The sequence below is a fragment of the Protopterus annectens genome, chromosome 4.part0 (genome assembly GCF_019279795.1).
Source record: "Protopterus annectens isolate FY-2018-M chromosome 4.part0, PAN1.0, whole genome shotgun sequence".
In the NCBI taxonomy this organism is placed as follows: domain Eukaryota; kingdom Metazoa; phylum Chordata; order Ceratodontiformes; family Protopteridae; genus Protopterus; species Protopterus annectens.
In genome coordinates, this window is record NC_056733.1 from 589774544 (window position 1) to 589792272 (window position 17729).

Below are 17729 nucleotides of genomic sequence, written 5' to 3' on the forward strand. Positions count from 1 at the left end.
AGGTGGGAGGTTGTCATAGTGGTTAAGGTGTTTAACTTACAGGCACAAGGTGCAGGGTTTGATTTTCACATGGGATAATTGGCTGGGCTTGTAATGGATCACAAGGACAGTTAGCCTTGTACTAATTTATGATCTCATGAACAACTTTGCACATAGTAAATAAAATAGAAAAATCTAAAATCATCTGACCTATAAATTAATAAATATGAAAATAACAACTGATTTCCTCTCTCTAGTAGATCAGGAAATTAATGTGAGGTATAGGTAAAGATGATTGTAGAGATATTCTCTTTGGTCAACCTATAATAAAGATTCTGAACACCTGTTTAACTTTCCTTATTCATAACTCACTGATGTTTTTTTTTAAGATGATACATACTAAAGTATGAAACACATTAATATGAATCAGAAGCATGAGCTAAGCTTTGTTAGTCTAATGGAGAGTTTGAGAGGTAGTTTGTTCATCTTTTGCAATAAACTAGGAATACATTACTCCATGGTAGAATGTTTTAGGGTTATATCATTAGGTAATTTATTTTTTTCAAAATTTTTGTCTGTAGCCAAAGATTTAATATTGTTAAATAAAGTATATAATAAGTTGTGTACATGTGATTTCATTATACTATTGTTTTTCTCTCTCTTGTACAAATGTCTGATTTTAAATGTGTATCTATTAATATTAATGGATTGAATAAGCTAGTAAAGGAGGCAGTCTTTTCAGATACTTGCAATTACATAAAGCTCAAATAGTATTTCTACAGGAAACACATTTACTTAATAAAGATGCAAATACACTTTCATTAAAGAATTATTTGATGTTAGGAGGTTATGGCTTTCAGGCTAACAGAAGGGGCACCCTCATTTTATGAAAGAACTCACCAGCAATGCCTAAAGTAAAAGATACCTATGTTGATAAAAATGGTATGTTAAACATTGTTATAATTGCGTGGAACAGAAAACTATATACATCGGTGAATTCTTATTGGATTTCAGGGGTTGGACTTAAAGATGCAAAAAATTACTTATTCATTATAGCCTCTTACATGAAAGGTGAAAGTCATAATGGCTGGTTATTTTAATTGTATTTTATCAGACAAAGATTCCACTGTAGATAGAAAGCTGAGAATCACCTCTTCAGCCAAACACTTAACAAATTTGTAAATCTAATGAATTTAAAGGATATATATATATGAGCTAAAGAAAATGAACTCACTTCAAGTTACTCATTATTCATGTAGATATGGAACACAAAAGAATCTGTTATCACGTCAGAGAAGTTTCAATAGTTTCATGTCCATTATTGGACCCAAATGCTATAATCTTTAATATTTTAAAACTGACAATCTAACACATCACAGGAGATTACCAGTGTACATTATTAAAATAAAAGGATTCAACAATTGGTATGTTAGAGATCAAACATTTCCCAGAAATAAACATGAATGGTGAAGTAACTGACATCATCCTGTCATCCTGTGGATTCACTAAAGGCTTATTTAAATGGAAAGGTTACAAGCTGTTCTATTTGTAAAACAAGAGAATGGGACAAAGAACTGAATGCACTACAGGACAAAACAGATATACTAAAGTTAAATCTTAAACCAAATGACATTATCAGTCAGTCTGAACTTAAAAATTTAAATACAAAGTATGTCAAAATTCTAAATCACAAAGTTTCAATAAACCTGGAAAAACTTAAATTTCAGGCATATTCAGTAAATCCTTTAAGCTTGCAAAAACTTGCTGTTAAATAAAACAATTAATAAACTAAATCATATCAAAGAAATGATAACACATACAAATAAAGAAAATAGAACAGCTATTAAAAGTATTCTTGAGGATTTTAAAATATTTTATGAAAATATAAATAATAATACAAATAACCTAGATAATGATGATATAGTTGAAACTTTTCTAAGGGAAAATGTAAATAATAAATTAACAAGTGAACAAATAAAAACAAATTGATAGACCATTCACTTTAACAGAAATAAAAGATCAAATAGAAAAGCTAAAACATGATAAGGTGCCAGGTATAGATGGTCTTATACCAGAACTATATAAAATACTACAGAATGATGCAGTTAAAATATTGGATAAGGTCTATAGATAAATAAAAACAACTGGTGAAGCCCCCCCATCATGGAAATATTCCCTTATATCACCTATTTTAAAACAAGATAAGGATCCTATAAAGTGTTCATCAAACATACCATTTCACTTTAAAATGTGGACTATAATATATTAATGTCCATTTTAGCTAACATAATTAATCTACTTATACCTAAACTAATTAATAATGATCAAACAGTTTATTTTAAACAGACAAGTACATGGGTAATATAAGAATACATACATACATACATTAATAGACTATGCAAATAAAAATATAAAAGGATCTTTCTATCATTAGTTTCAATTTAGATAAGACTATTGACTCAGTTAATGGTTGTACCTGTTTAAAACACCTAAAGTGTATAATATCTCACCTGAGCTAATTGTATTAATTTCTAAGTTATACAATAACTCTTGCACTTATGTTACAATAGGTTATTTTCTTCCTAATTCCTTTAAATTGAAAACTCTAGCAAAGCTAGAACCTCCACTGAGTGACCTCCCAAACCTCTTGTATCAGAGGCACATGGGATGTATGCAAATGACCCATATGAACATCAGGTGTTTCAGCTAATTGGTAATTCTAAATGCCCATGACTTGTTTCATCATTTTAATGGACAATTTCAGGCTAATAAAGCCAAACCCCACTAGCTGTGGGTATGCATTTTTTTGCCTTGTTATGACCTCATCAGCAGAGCACAAGCAGTGTGTTTGACTAAGCATAAGAAACACAGGGCTGTTATGGGTCATTTGCATACATCCCATGTGCCTCTGATACAAGAGGTTTGGGAGGTCACTCAGTGGAGGTTCTAGCTTTGCTAGAGTTTTCATTTTGTTTTTACTGATTGGTTTTTCAGTGAACTTCTCACTTATTGTTTTAGTTTGTTGTTTGGGATATTTTTGCAGTGACCCTAATGATAACGGACATCAGCTGGGTATAACAGCTCTGTGATTCTTATGCTTAGTCAAACACTCTGCTTGTACTGTGCTGATGAGGTCATAACAAGGCCGAAATATGCATATCCACAGCTAGTGGGGTTTGGCTTTATTGGCCTGAAATTGTCCATTAAAATGACAAAACAAGTCATGGGCATTCAGAATCGCCAATCAGCTGAAACACATGATGTTCATATGGGTCATTTGCATACATCCCATGTGCCTCTGATACAAGAGGTTTGGGAGGTCACTCAGTGGAGGTTCTAGCTTTACTAGAGTTTTCATTTTGTTTTTACTGATTGTTTTTTCAGTGACCTTCTCACTTATTGTTTTAATTCCTGTAAATTACAAAAAAGCACAAAATAAGGATGTCTATTATCACTTTTAGTTTTTCCATTAGCTATAAAACTCTTTGCTAATAGTATTAGCTCCACTAAGAAAATTAATGGTATCAAAATAAAAGAGGATTTTGAATTAAAGATTAAACTTTTTGCTGATGATATTTTACTAACAAGAGGACATATAGAAAACTTGTTAGAACATGTAATTAGTTCTATGAGTCAGTCTGAAGAAATTTCAAACTTAAGATTTAATCATAATAAAACAAGTGCATTATTAATTAATAAAAAAAATTAGAAAATCCATACAAAAATATTCTAACTTCAGTTGGAATAACAATCAAATAAGTAGCTATGTATAACCATTCTGTCTAATAGTAAAGAACTTATACAAACTTTTAACAGGTTGTTGATAACATTTTAAGTTTAGTCACAAATTGGAACAAATTCTTCTTTACCATGGAAGAAATGTTTATTAAGATGGTAATTCTCCTTAAAATATTTTGTCTTACAATCTTTAGAACTATCTTCACCAAAAAAAAATGACGAAGAAGGTAAATAATATTCTACTTATTTATTTATTTATTTTGGCATCCTAATAAACCAAGGGTTTCCTTTGACTGGCACAGAAAAGGTTAGTGTAATGATGAAATAGGATTCCCTGATATTCAGTTGCATAAGTTATAGCATTGTGGATAAATTCATCATATGATTCAAAATGGAAACAAATACATCAAGAAATATAATTAGTAATTAAATATATCACAGCCATTCACAAACAAATAGTACCTAATAGTATTATCTGGTTATTAAAATATTCTTGTGTAAATTATATTACACCCTCTTCTCAAATTCTATATTTAAATAACATCATTTCCTCTTTCCAAAAGTTCACATATTCTAACCATTGTATTAAAGACAACATTTTCTATGTTTCCAATTGTATATACAAACGACTGCTTAGACACTGATAACTTTAACAAAATGCTAGTATTGAAACAACAAAGTAATTTAATTTATTGGGATCAATTCTTAAATGGTACTGCTATATATGCTGTTGAAAATTTAAGGACCAAATACAGTGAATATTCTGAGAATTGGTTAAGTTTACAAATATTTAGAGACCTTGGGCCGGATTCACGAAACCTCCGTGTAAGAGTTAATATCTCTTACACGGAGGCTGCAGTCTAACGGTATGATGTCAGCATGCCATGCATATTCATGAGGGCATGCTGAATCATACCCTAGGCTAACACGGTCTGTGTAGGAAAGTAGGGGGCGTGTCCGAATGCCGAGTTCTGCAAAGGGACACGCCCCCAGAAGAGTCAGAGTCCTGAAAGTAAACACCCACGAGCGAGTCCACGGAAATGTCAAGGAACACAATACCACATGCCCTCACAGACTATAAACCCAACTGTAATGTAAAACGTAAAAAATAGTTTAATTTTTTTTTTTATATAATTTTCAAAATGTTTGCCTGTAGTTGCGCTCATTTGCACGGGTATGCCCTCTGCTCAGCCATAGTTAGCAGACATTGAAAAGCATATAAGATCTAAATATGCAAAATAAGCCAAGCGGTAGCGGTAGAGACGTTGGCCAAAGAGGAGGTAATCACGGTTCGAGCCCCCACAACATCATTTTTAATTTTTATTTAAATAAGCATGAAACAATCCCGACATATATATATATATATATATATATATATATATATATATAAATAAAAAACTATAATTTAAGTAAAATGTAATGAAATGGGCCATGTATTTTTGAAGAAATCCGACATAATAAAATATAAAAAAAGGATCATAATTGCCCATAGCTTAGCAAGGCTTTAGCAAGCTGAATATGGGTGCCCATAGGTGAGCAACACTTTAACAAGCTTAATATGAGTGCCCATAGGTGAGCAGCGCTTTAACAAGCTGAATATGAGTGCCCGCAGGTGAGCAGTGGTTTAACAGGTTTAATATGAGTGCCCGGAGTTGAGCAGCACTTTACCACACTTAAAATGCGTGCCCGTAGTTCAGCAGCACTTCACCCAGCATAATATGAGTGCTCATAGCTAAATAACGCGTTACCCAGCTTAAGCCATTTGCGCGAAGCTGCACAGTTTGCCAACCAGCTTACCGGCGGGCAACATTGGGCAAGCTGTATCAAAGCCGCCTTTACACAGACACACCTCCTAGCCTGTCTAGACAGTAGTAAAATAAAAAAAGCAATGCCCAGGGTCGAACCTGGGATACTGTGCACCATAGTCAAAGTACTGAACCACTAAGCCATGACAGTTGTACTGAGAAATGCAGTATTAGCATATATATAGGAATGAATGGAAATAGAAGCATGACAAAGCAGGTTTTTTTAAGCTGATAAATATCCAAAACGGCCAATTACAGATAAGTGCGGGAAAACCAGCATATATAAGCCCCATAGGTGGGAATTCACAGCATAACTGATCGTGGTATCCATTTGCAGTCAGGATGGCAGGTGCAGGAGAGGGAAGTCATTTTAGAGCACAAAAGTGGGGTGTTGAGGAGTCAAAATATATGGTTTGGCTCCTAGTCCATGATAATGAAGCACAACTCATGCAGGGCCATGTTCACTGGGGTGCGTAAAAGGCAGAGGCGTAGAACCAGTTGGCACATGATCTCACCAGTGCCACAGGCATTCCAAGGACTGGTGAACAGGTCCGTTACTACCATGCGGACCTGAAGCGACAAAAGGAGGACCAACTAAACTGTTGGATCCAGGAGGCCCGCCAAATGCCCAACGCCCCACAACTAAGTATCCATGTAATTAAGTATGTAAGAAATGCTATCCTAGCCTATAGTATGGAGACATATGTTCCAATATTACTTCCTTTATATTACAGCTGCAGGTGTTCATTCCGCAAATCAGTGAACCTATGCTGATAGGCTGCTGAGGTTGCGCCACCAGGCAGGTTAGTAATTATTTAGCTGGTATTGTCATAGAATATAAGTGAGACAGATTGTAAAAGAGTTCAGTGTTGTAACCCACTAATAAAGGTCAAATAAGCCTAGAAGAAAGATTCTGCTAGTATTGTAAGATTAGATAAGTGATGCAGCATGGAAAATAATGTAATGCAATCCAGTAATAAAGATTAAACAAGTCTCAAATAGAAGTTTCCACCTGTATTGTAATATCAGATAACTGCTGCAGCCAGAAAATGAGTGGTAATCAATCAACAAAGGATAGACAAGTGTCAAATACATCCTTGTAAATTCTGCCATATGAAATAAGTGAGTCAGCTGGAAAGGGTTGTTGTAAACCAGTAATAAATGTTAATAAAGCCTAGAATTAAGTACCAGTCTGAAATGTAAATATAAAATAATTTAGAGAGTGTGAGAAAGACAGTTTGAAGCTACCAAAAAAGCTGTAATAAGTCTGGAATAAAGGTATACTGCAGTCACTACATTATGAAATGAATGAGACAGCCACAACCAAAGAGTGTAATGTGTTAAATAAAATACAGAACATGGATTTTGTCCGTCCCACAAATTGTATATGTTGCTGTACCCTTGCATTATGGAAATAGTATGATTGTATGAAATGCTGAACATCCACAATTGTCTAGACCCATATAAATCAAATGTAGCAGGATGCTGTACCTGAACACAGCCAGATATGAACATATATGAATAAAAATGGAATGTATATTAATGTAGCAGTAACATCCCCATCACCAACATTCCTAAGGTTACATACAGGAAACTGTACTAATACATGTAGGGGATATATATCTGCATCTACTAGGAATGTACAGTATATGTATAGGTAGTTTAAGTTGTTAATGTAAAATTTCTCCACCTTACCCTATTTTCACAAATGATGCCATTCAACACCAAACCGGGTATGTGTATTCACAATTAATTCCCATGGACATTTGTCCTGTTGGTTCATACATATCTGCATGTACATTGATGCATGTGCCCCATTCACATATCCAAACCTGATGGCCTGTTGCCACCAATCAACCCTGCATGCAGTTGGAATGTGCACTGTTGTTCTAAATATGCATGTGTTATGCTTGCTGCTCAATGTTTGGAATTCATGGGTGTTTGGTTAATGGGAATACTGATGCATGCTGTTACAACTAATTTTGAATGGTGGTGTTTGTTACTAACCCAAAATGCCATAAAATACTGCTAAACATAGGACAACAGGGAAGGCGGGTTCCAGCGGACCCACCTCTCCCACCTCAGCTGGCGAGTGCACCTGGCACCAGTGCCCAGGCCCGGACCTCCTCCTCTGGTGGCCCTGTGCCACCTTCGGGTGGAAGTGCTGCAGGGGATGGGGCTCATCCCCCCTCTGCATGCGTGGCCGGAGGAGAACCTCCACTCACCCTCCATAGGGTCAGGTCTGTGGTACGTAGTGAGATCAGGCGTTCTGTGACTGATCAACTATGCCAGCTTGAGGTGAGGGTGGCACAACTCATGGGTGTGCCTACCCGTCCTATCCAGCCCACAGCACAGCCCCAGCCTGGGCTGTGAAGGCACAGTGGTAACTGCCTATGGGTGGGGATTTCAGTTCCACTGTTGCCATCTGTGGGCTCATGGGCTTGCGATATCCAAACATCCATCCCCGTCATTTGTGTTTAACCCCCCACATGTGTCATACTCCGCCCCTGTATGCGTCTTGTTTGTCTTGTCTGTTAACCTCCCCAACGTACCTCCCCAAATATACCTACTTCCTGTACCTCACATCCCACTCTCACCTGAAAAAAAAAAATAAAAAAAGGGCACTCTGTTCCCACAAAAAAATTACGCCCATACATAGCTGCCCAATTCGTACACATGTCCACTGGACATGTAAACTGATAATTCTAATTGGCAGTACAACATATTTTGTTGTCCTCACCCCTCTCTCAGGGGTGGAAGGGTTTCAAATTTCACACCAAATCTTACACATATGCAAAGCTGTTGCTGATAAAGAAATGGGCAGCTATGGGCCTTCCCTACATCCTTCCTGCACATCCTGAGCTTGTTTTCCTACTGCCCTACCCTCTTTGTGCCCCCTTTTTCACCACTTTCTTATCTCCCCATTTTCTTTTCTTTAAAAGAAATTAGCGTGGGTGTTAGCGGGAGTAAGCACTTTTAAGCAATGGTCAGCGGGTGTGTGCTTGTGTGCGCTTAGCTAAGTGAGTGTGCGCTCAGCTAAGCGAGTTAGCGCATGTGTAAGCATCGTGCAAACCCTCTTACAACTGCTTAAAAGTGCCTTAGTCACTCTGTATGACAAGGCCTGCAGTCTGCTCATCAGCAAAATAAAATACCCCTGTTAGTCTCGAACCCCGGACCTTGGAAACACTAGTCTGCATGAATTACCACTGAGCCACGGCAGATATACAAGAAGTTGGTGCTGAAAGAAATATATCATGAAATACAAGGAGTGAATGTAAAGGGAATATAGGAAGGCCATTACACAAAGCTTGTTCCCTGAATCCTTACTGGCAATTCTTGTGGAATTGCATTACATTAGTGTGATAAGAGAAACAGCCATGATAGGAGATAATAATGTTACAGTAGCACCTTACAAATCCCACACAGTATCAGAGCAGGATAAACACTGCCATATTTGAATAGGTATGAGGTCAGACTTCCCAACTGTGACTGATTTACAGGGATGTCCCTGATTTGCAAAAAAAAAAAAAATGTTACCTGTGCCCCACTGACTCCCTGTGAAATGTACTAACAGTAGACAGAAAGGTGGGATATCCCACATAATGGTGACTGTCAATAAGTTAAAGTAGACACTACTTGCATGTCAGAAATGGTGTAGTAATACATATGCTCAAAATACCCCACAGTTACAACTGCAGAATATCTGAAATATATCACGGGTGTATCCCACTGATATGTACCTTTCCCTGAGGCTGGTCAAATATATACCTGAGAGTATCTGAGGCCTGCAAGTGTCAGAAATGCACAGGCATATCAGCCTGTCTGCTGTTACACACTCTGCGAATAGCTGTAGAATTACTCCCACAAGAACACCCTCATGTAGGAGTACAACACAGAAATATCAAAGGATGTAGCCATCTAACAAACTAATGACGGTATAGCAGTTTACAAGCACTGCATGTGCCTGATATTCATAATTGTTAGTACAAAATACAAGGCCCTAGTACTGCTCAGCAGCAAAATAAAATACCCTTGTAAGTGTCAAACCCCAGACCTTGGGCTCACCAGACTGCATGCAGTGCCACCAAGCCACAGCAAACATATAAAAACTTACTGCTGAAAGAAATATATCATGCATTACAAGGAGTGAATGTAAATGGAAAATAGGAAAGCCATAGCAACACATTCCAGTAAAGACAAATACCAGGCCTTCAAGGAGTGAATGTAAAGGGAAAATAGTGAAGCCATAGCAACACATTGCAAGAACTACTGTTGTATACCAGTTAATCCACAACTCCCACAGGAAAGTACATACTCCCATGTAAACAGTGTTAGCATTAGCAGGTGTGAGTTAACATACACACTGAGAAGAGTGAAATGGAAAAAGCAATAGTCAGGTTTCAGTACAACATGCATTTCAGTGGCTACAACACAGCCTTATATATGAGAGACATACCAACCTTCTGACTGACACAACAGTGTCCACAGCAAACCAGCATGGTCCCCACCTTGCAAAACTGAAAGGCCTACGCCTACATAACCTAACATTTTATAGCAGTGTCCTGAAATCACAGTGAGAACTGCAATTACCACACAGCAGGCTGCATGCAATTAGTAAATGCTGGCCACCAATTGGTGCAGAGGCCATCACATGCACATGTGGCGATACCTACAAAAGCAGCCTGTACTGCCAGTCCACAAATGCAATAATATCATTGCAGCAACTGGAGGGAGAGAGAGAGAGAGAGAGACAGACAGACCAAAATAAAAAAAAAAAGAAAAACCAAGCCAGCCAGCCATCCAGGCAGCCAGCCAGCCAGCCAGCCATCCAAGCAGCCAGCCAGCCATCCAGCCAGCCATCTAGCCATCCAGGCAGCCAGCCATCTAGCCATCCAGGCAGCCAGCCAGGCATCCAGGCAGCCAGCCAGCCAGCCATCCAGCCACCCAGGCAGCCAGCCAGCCATCTAGGCAGCCAGCCAGCCAGCCAGCCAGCCATCCAGGCAGCCAGCCAGCCAGCCATCCAAGCATCCAGGCAGCCAGCCAACCAGCCAGCCAGCCAGCAATCCAAAAAAGAGCTGTCAGAGACAAAGGTAATGTAAACTACATAATCTAATAATCTACATACTGTGAACCATCCATATGTGTTAGCAGTCTGTATCTATATGTATATGAAGATGTGCATAGGGCAAGGGACATACTGCAACTGTTAGTGAAGGCTGGACATACATATGTAGTTGAAGGTTGCTATGTGCACATATCAATGTAGGTTGTAGTGTGTGGCATTGAAAACAGCATGCAGTGCAGGTATATGTCATGTGGTGGTGAACTTCTGTGGGACTGAGCCAGTGAGGCTATATGGCTTGAGGACAGCATAATGCATTATGCACAACAGTGTGCAATATCATTACAGAATGGTATGTCTCACAATTGTTGCAGAAGTGATATTCCCACCATGAAAGGTAGGCAGTCCATGTACCTACATGTGCATGTATATGTACAGCAATGGATGTTAAGAAGTGTGTGTGTGTGTGTGTGTGTGTGTGTGTGTGTGTATATATATATATATATATATATATATATATATATACATATATATCTCTATATATCTACATATCTATATATATATATATATATATATATATATATGTATGTACATAGACAGAGAGGTCTGTATAGATACATAGAGATATATGGATAGATAGAGAATATGTATATACATATAGATATAATAGACAAATACATATTTAGATATAAATTTAGATACATACATGTATACAGATAGATATGAATGTCTATAGATATATATATATATATATATATGGTTATATATAGCGGTGTGTATATAGATATATATACATATATGTAGATATGTATATATATTTACATATATATATATATATATATATATATATATATATATATATATATATATATATATATATATGGATATATATATTGATATATATTTATATATATATATATATATATATATATATATATATATATATATATATCTATATATAAATAAAGAGAGAGTGAGAGAGGGGGACATGGGGGCAGATGTACTGCAACAGGTGCCTGGTGACCAAGGCATGGACAGAACACCAGTGTTGATACTGCAGTACCATACCCCATTCCAAAACATGTTACCCACTAACTACCACATAGGTGGTTGCCTGCCTACCACTGGAGGTGTCAGAAGGGAACATGGGACACAGGTGTACAATAGCCTCCCCTTTGATATCCAGAGTGGCACATAGTCTTGTAATCCCTGTACATGGTACGTGTCATCAGAAAAGGTGTGTCAGCTAGGGAAATGTTAGTCAGTGTACCCCTGTACTCCTCACAATGTCCTATGCAGTATGTACCTCCCATGAGAACTACAGCAAATGGAAAGGCCACAGACATACCTAACAAAGACTGATAATGGCCACAAACACATTCCCTATTCAGACTGACTCAAAAAACCACAGCTAGAGTGCCTTGCATACTGCCTACACAGAGGTTACCAGTGCTGGACATACAGAGTTATGTCACACCCATACCAGTTGGCCAACCACCATGGCAACACCTCACAATCCGTCTAACCTACATGACCGAGGGCCCTAATCCTTGTCACTGCACTAAACAGCACATGCTGAAGGTACAGGTTTCTGTACACAAATATGCCATACCCTGGACTAAACCACCCAGCATTAACAAACAAGGCTCCTCATTAGCAGATGTCATACATACCCCTGATGAATGTCATGGAGATAGGTAATATGCCCTGTCAGTCACCTGTGTGTAACCGGTTCACAGGAGCAAGTAAAATCACAGTACATGTGTACCAAAGGGCACGGTAGCATATGGGTAGGCTGCCCTAGGCCCAGGGCCAATAGCATAGTACCTACCTATGACACAATGCACACACACATGTACTCAGTACAATACCAGCTATGTGACATTGAATGAGTGTGACACTGACTGTGTGCAAGGTCTGTAAAGGTGTGATAGCTTAGCGTGAGTTTGTGTCTGTCATGGTAGTTGGTGTCCTTGGTGTGAGGCCAGAGAAAGATGTGTCAGTTATTGGGATGCAAACATACTAGATTGGCATATGTTGTGCCATAGTTCCCTGTGTATGACTGCGGTGTCCCATCATAGGCAGAAGCAATACATGAATGCTTAATAAGTGGCACTGCTGTTGAATCCAGCTCACATATGAACTGTTGTACTACCTGATGTTGTAGGCCTAAACACTACAGTATGGTGTATGTTCACATTCTGTGGTAACACTGTTTGGTGTGTTACCATAATCTGCACAGATTACATACCTCATGCATAGGTATCTATAAGTAGGGGCACACAGTACTGTAAGGTACACAGTTAATGCTCATCTGTGTCATCATATATTTGTGTGTGGTATGTATGTGTAATGTGTGTGTAATGATGCCTGTACCATGGCCGCAATCACATGTGTGTTACAGGGTATGTGTGTGTACCTGGCAGCATGTATACTCTGTGACAGCAGTATGCTGGCTTTAGTAACTGTGCACGTTTGTCAGGTAGGGGTATGGCATCAAAGACTAGGGTGGATTACCATTGAAACTGTACATGTGTATTGCATTCATTGCATGGGATGACAATATTCTTCATCCATTAGCTTGATACATACCCCAGTGTGAGGTTGTGCATTGTATCCCAAACAGTGTGCCGAGTGCTGGTGTATACTACTTTGTTGTATGGAGTGTGGCAGGCACTGTCAGACAGTTGTGGGCTAAGCACTGATATGTGATATCGAACATGTGTATCCCCTGATAGACAGACAGATGCTATATATGGCAGTGAAGTGATATCAGTACATTTGAATATTAAGTATGCCACATGACTTGCTCACATATTTTTCTTTTCCTTCCTTCCTTCCTTCCAGGGTGATGGTACATCAGAGAAACCCACCGTATACAGCAGCAGAGGATCAGGAGATCCACCAGAGCCTGGTGCATAATTACTCTGTGCTGTTTTCCAGGACCAGCCAGAATCAGCATGAGAGGGCTGCACTGTGGCAAGAACTTGTCCGTCGGGTAAATGACATAGGCATGCATAACCGGACATATGAGCAGGTACGCCATCACTGCAGTGATTTAATTAGACATGTCTGGCAGCGTGCGTCTGATATCCACAGACAACAGCTTGCCACAGGTGGTGGGGTACCTATACACCCCCCCTCACCATTGTGGAGGAGCACCTCCTAAGTGTTGTGGCTCCAGGCCAACAACAAGAACATCCACAAACATGTGTCATCATGGAGGCCGGAGCCACCCAGCATGTTGAAATGGAGTGTGCAGGTAACATCCCATATCTGTAGTTGACTGTTCTCTGTACTGGTAGTCTATGGGTGTGTGAGATGTGTACTGTTTGTGTAGCTGTTAACCTGCCCAATCTTCTGAAAGATTGATATTCTGAGCATAATCTGTACACCTATGAGAGCCACCTGTTGTACTACTGTACTTTATCATACTCACAGTATCAAAGGCACAGTTGTAGCCACTGGCAATCACTCTCATATGTTTGCAGGTCACTCTGGAGTGACAGCAAGGCAGCCAATCCATGCTGGTGAGTGTGTAATAACAATACTATTGCTAATGACATGTGCATGTCATATGGAGGTGTAGTGTGTGCACATGTAACACACCTACACATAATGCATGTTGTGCATGTTTGCTGTGAGACTATGCATATCCCATTATTCTCAGTAGCTGTCTCACTCACATACAATACACAGAGCATGACACACGTGTGGAAACACAGTACTGGACATTGTATAGGCACACCAGATACACATGTACACAACACACACATGTTTGGCATACACACTACACCTTAGCCTGCTACACATGTCCAATTATGACATCTGCTGTATGGCCAGCCTTCAGCATCCCACTTATCTACGCAGCACACATAATATACCTGAGGGGTAGAGGCCTATCATGTCTTTGTGCAACAGTCTGGAACAAATAATACATTCATGTTAGGCAATGCTCACTATTGGCCACCTTACACACCCATGTAAGAAGTGGCTGTGTAATTGTGGATGTAGTCATGTTACTGCACTTCAGGTACAGCATGCTAGCTGCCTGACTGGCACACATTATTATTGTTGACTGACCACACGAAGCATGTTGATCATGACTCACGTTACTACACCACATCCAGTTCCACTGACCACTAAAGTACACATAGCTGTTATTGTGTAGCACCGTCATGTGTTTTGTGTGTGTGTGTGTGTGTGTGTAGGTCTATGCACCCACAGCTTGTAACACTTGCACAACATTATTATGTCCTTGTACACATTGTATCCCAGGGTGGAGACAATCACTGAACAACTACACACAAGCATCAAGTACACGTATACTGTTATTAACAAGGGCTGTCTACACTTGCAATGCATGTTCCTGTGCAACACATGACCTGCATGCTGACACATGTGCAGTGATGTTTTTCCTTGTGAAACTGTCACCCACTCTAAAACAGTGTTGTGTATGTGTTGGATTGCAGGTGTATCTGTGTTTGTATCTGTTGTACTGAGGAGTGTGCCTGTGTGCTTGTGCACCTGTGTGCATGTGCACCTGTGTGCATGTGCGCCTGTGTGCATGTGCGCCTGTATGCATGTGTGCATGTGCGCTTGTGTGCATGTGCGCTTGTGTGCATGTGTGCATGTGTGCATGTGCGCCTATGTGCATGTGTGCATGTGTGCTTGTGTGCTAATATCATGTACACATTTGTAAACTGTGTTTCCTATCTTCCTTTCACAGGTTCTGATGTTGCTCTGGTGGAGTGCAGCAGGGAACCTGAAGCCACTGCTGGGGATAGTGCTAATGATGATACATGTGTAATGGCACAGGGAGGTGTGACAGGGTCTGTCGTTGGTCATCCAATTGACAGTACACAGCAGTCAACCCCATCAATGTGCACAGTCATCCTGTCGATACATCCATTGTCACCAATGTCCTTAGCTGAGGGACAGCATACAGTGGGCATTGACCAGGGTAGTGTGGTATCATTGGCACATGCATCCCCTCACAGCAACCATGGCCAGATTCCTGACATGGTACCACACAGGCAGATGTCCAGGGGTTCTCGTGGGAGCATCCGTGGTTGTACTGCTCCTGTCAGACGTGCCCACAGAGGTCTATCAACCTCAGCTATGTTCGGGGCTGTAATGCAGGCACAGGCATGTATGGAACGGTACACCAGACAGGGTCTGACGGAGCTTAGAGCACATCGCATCGCTATGAATGACACTATGCGTGATGTTGCGTCTGCCATCCGTAACATCAGCGAGGTCATTGATAGACGTTGGGGGGACACATTAGATCTGTTCCACAACTACATGTCCAGGAGCCAGGACAGTGCAGGATGGTTGAGGCATCGACGTGGATGTCTGCCAGCAACATTATCAGCTGCCAGTCATTGCGGATGACAACAAACCCGCAGCCGCTCCCATAGTGCCAGTACCATCCCCAGCAATGCTGGGTCTGTGCTGTCATTACACCGTCCTAGAAGACCACGTGCACGTGGCTCTGGACAGTCCCAGCAGGGACATGTGTCCAGTCAACAACCCACTGCTTCTGATGACAGTACCCAGTCTGGCTTAGTACCTGATACTGTCCGTAGCACCCCTGCCAGGCACAGGTACCGTGTCCGTGGCCAGAGACAGTGACTTGTATGACCTGGCAGGTACAGTCTTTGGCTGTCCACAAACACCCGTATATGGCAGCCACATGGTGGAACTGTGTGCATGCATACACACACACATAATGCTAACACCTAGGACTAACACATACACACACATCACAGCAACGTTGCCCCATCTTGTACTGTTGTCCCTCACTAACACACACACACAGACATGTCGATTGGATGTGTCGATGGCAGACTTTGGCAAACCAAGTACACACCTTGTGCATATGATGAAACTGTGCCACCTCCTGCCATCTGTAACATTGATGCTGGAACAGGATAGCATGGTACTGATGCACAGGGTGACTACATAGCACTGTAGTAATATTATCATGTTGTTAACAGTACAGTGTAATGATATTGTTGTGGGTAGATTCGAGCATGCATGATGCATTAACTATGTTTGTCATTGCAGTTTTGTATACACCAGTGTTAATTCCCAAAGTGTACTGTCTGCACATGTGCCACATGGCTGTTGTGTGTACCTGTGCCTGCATGTGTTGGGGTGTGGACAGTACATGTGTGATGTTTGCATCACCGATTTGCAGGTGTACATTTGTGAACATGGTCAGCATGGAACATGACATGGTTTGACAGTATGCTGTGGGTGATACGGTTTCCATATGTCAGTGGTCTGCATTCTGGTAGTATACACAGCTTACATAGCCTGACATTCAGTGGTCATTACATGGTGTCTCCTCAACTGATACACAGATGTAGGAACCTGGTGTCAGTGATATCCCTGCAGTACTACACTATACCAGTAGCCATTGTTACTGAGCCCCACACATCCCTGGGAACAATACCCTTTGGCATATAGCAGTCTCATGTACATGCCAACACACTATGGATATGTCCATCCATGACTGCAAATACATACGGTGGCCTACAATGCATTCTACACATGACACACCTAACCACCACAAGGGTATCATATGGACAGATACCTGTTGTCCAAGCCATGGTATATTGCTGTAACGCTACTGTGGCATTGTCATCGGCATGTAGTTAACATAGTATTCCAACAGAAACATGTAGGTGGTAGCACCCATCATGTAGAACGGGTAATGGTGTGTACATGTGGACAGGTGTTATCTTGTCTATCCTGTGATATTCACATTTCCAAAGGTATTCTGCAGTCCCTCTGTGTATCACCTAAGCAAGAAGGTGTCTGTATGCATATCGGCAACAGTTGCCATACACCTACACTGGATGGCCATCACTCACAGGCCTTGCTGTGTTTTAACATGTCTGACATATACTGCAGACATGAACCATCCCCACATTAATCTATCAAAGCTTTCATGGGTGTGTCACATAGTTGGCCTAGAACACAGATCACTGCAGTAGCTTGCATTGTCACCAACATACATGTATGGCCTAAGGTCTGGTAAGCTGCGGCACATGACGGCAAAGGTAACAACTGTATTCATATGGGGCAGGCTTCACACATAGGAACTATTATAGGTCACAGGTACATATCTGTAT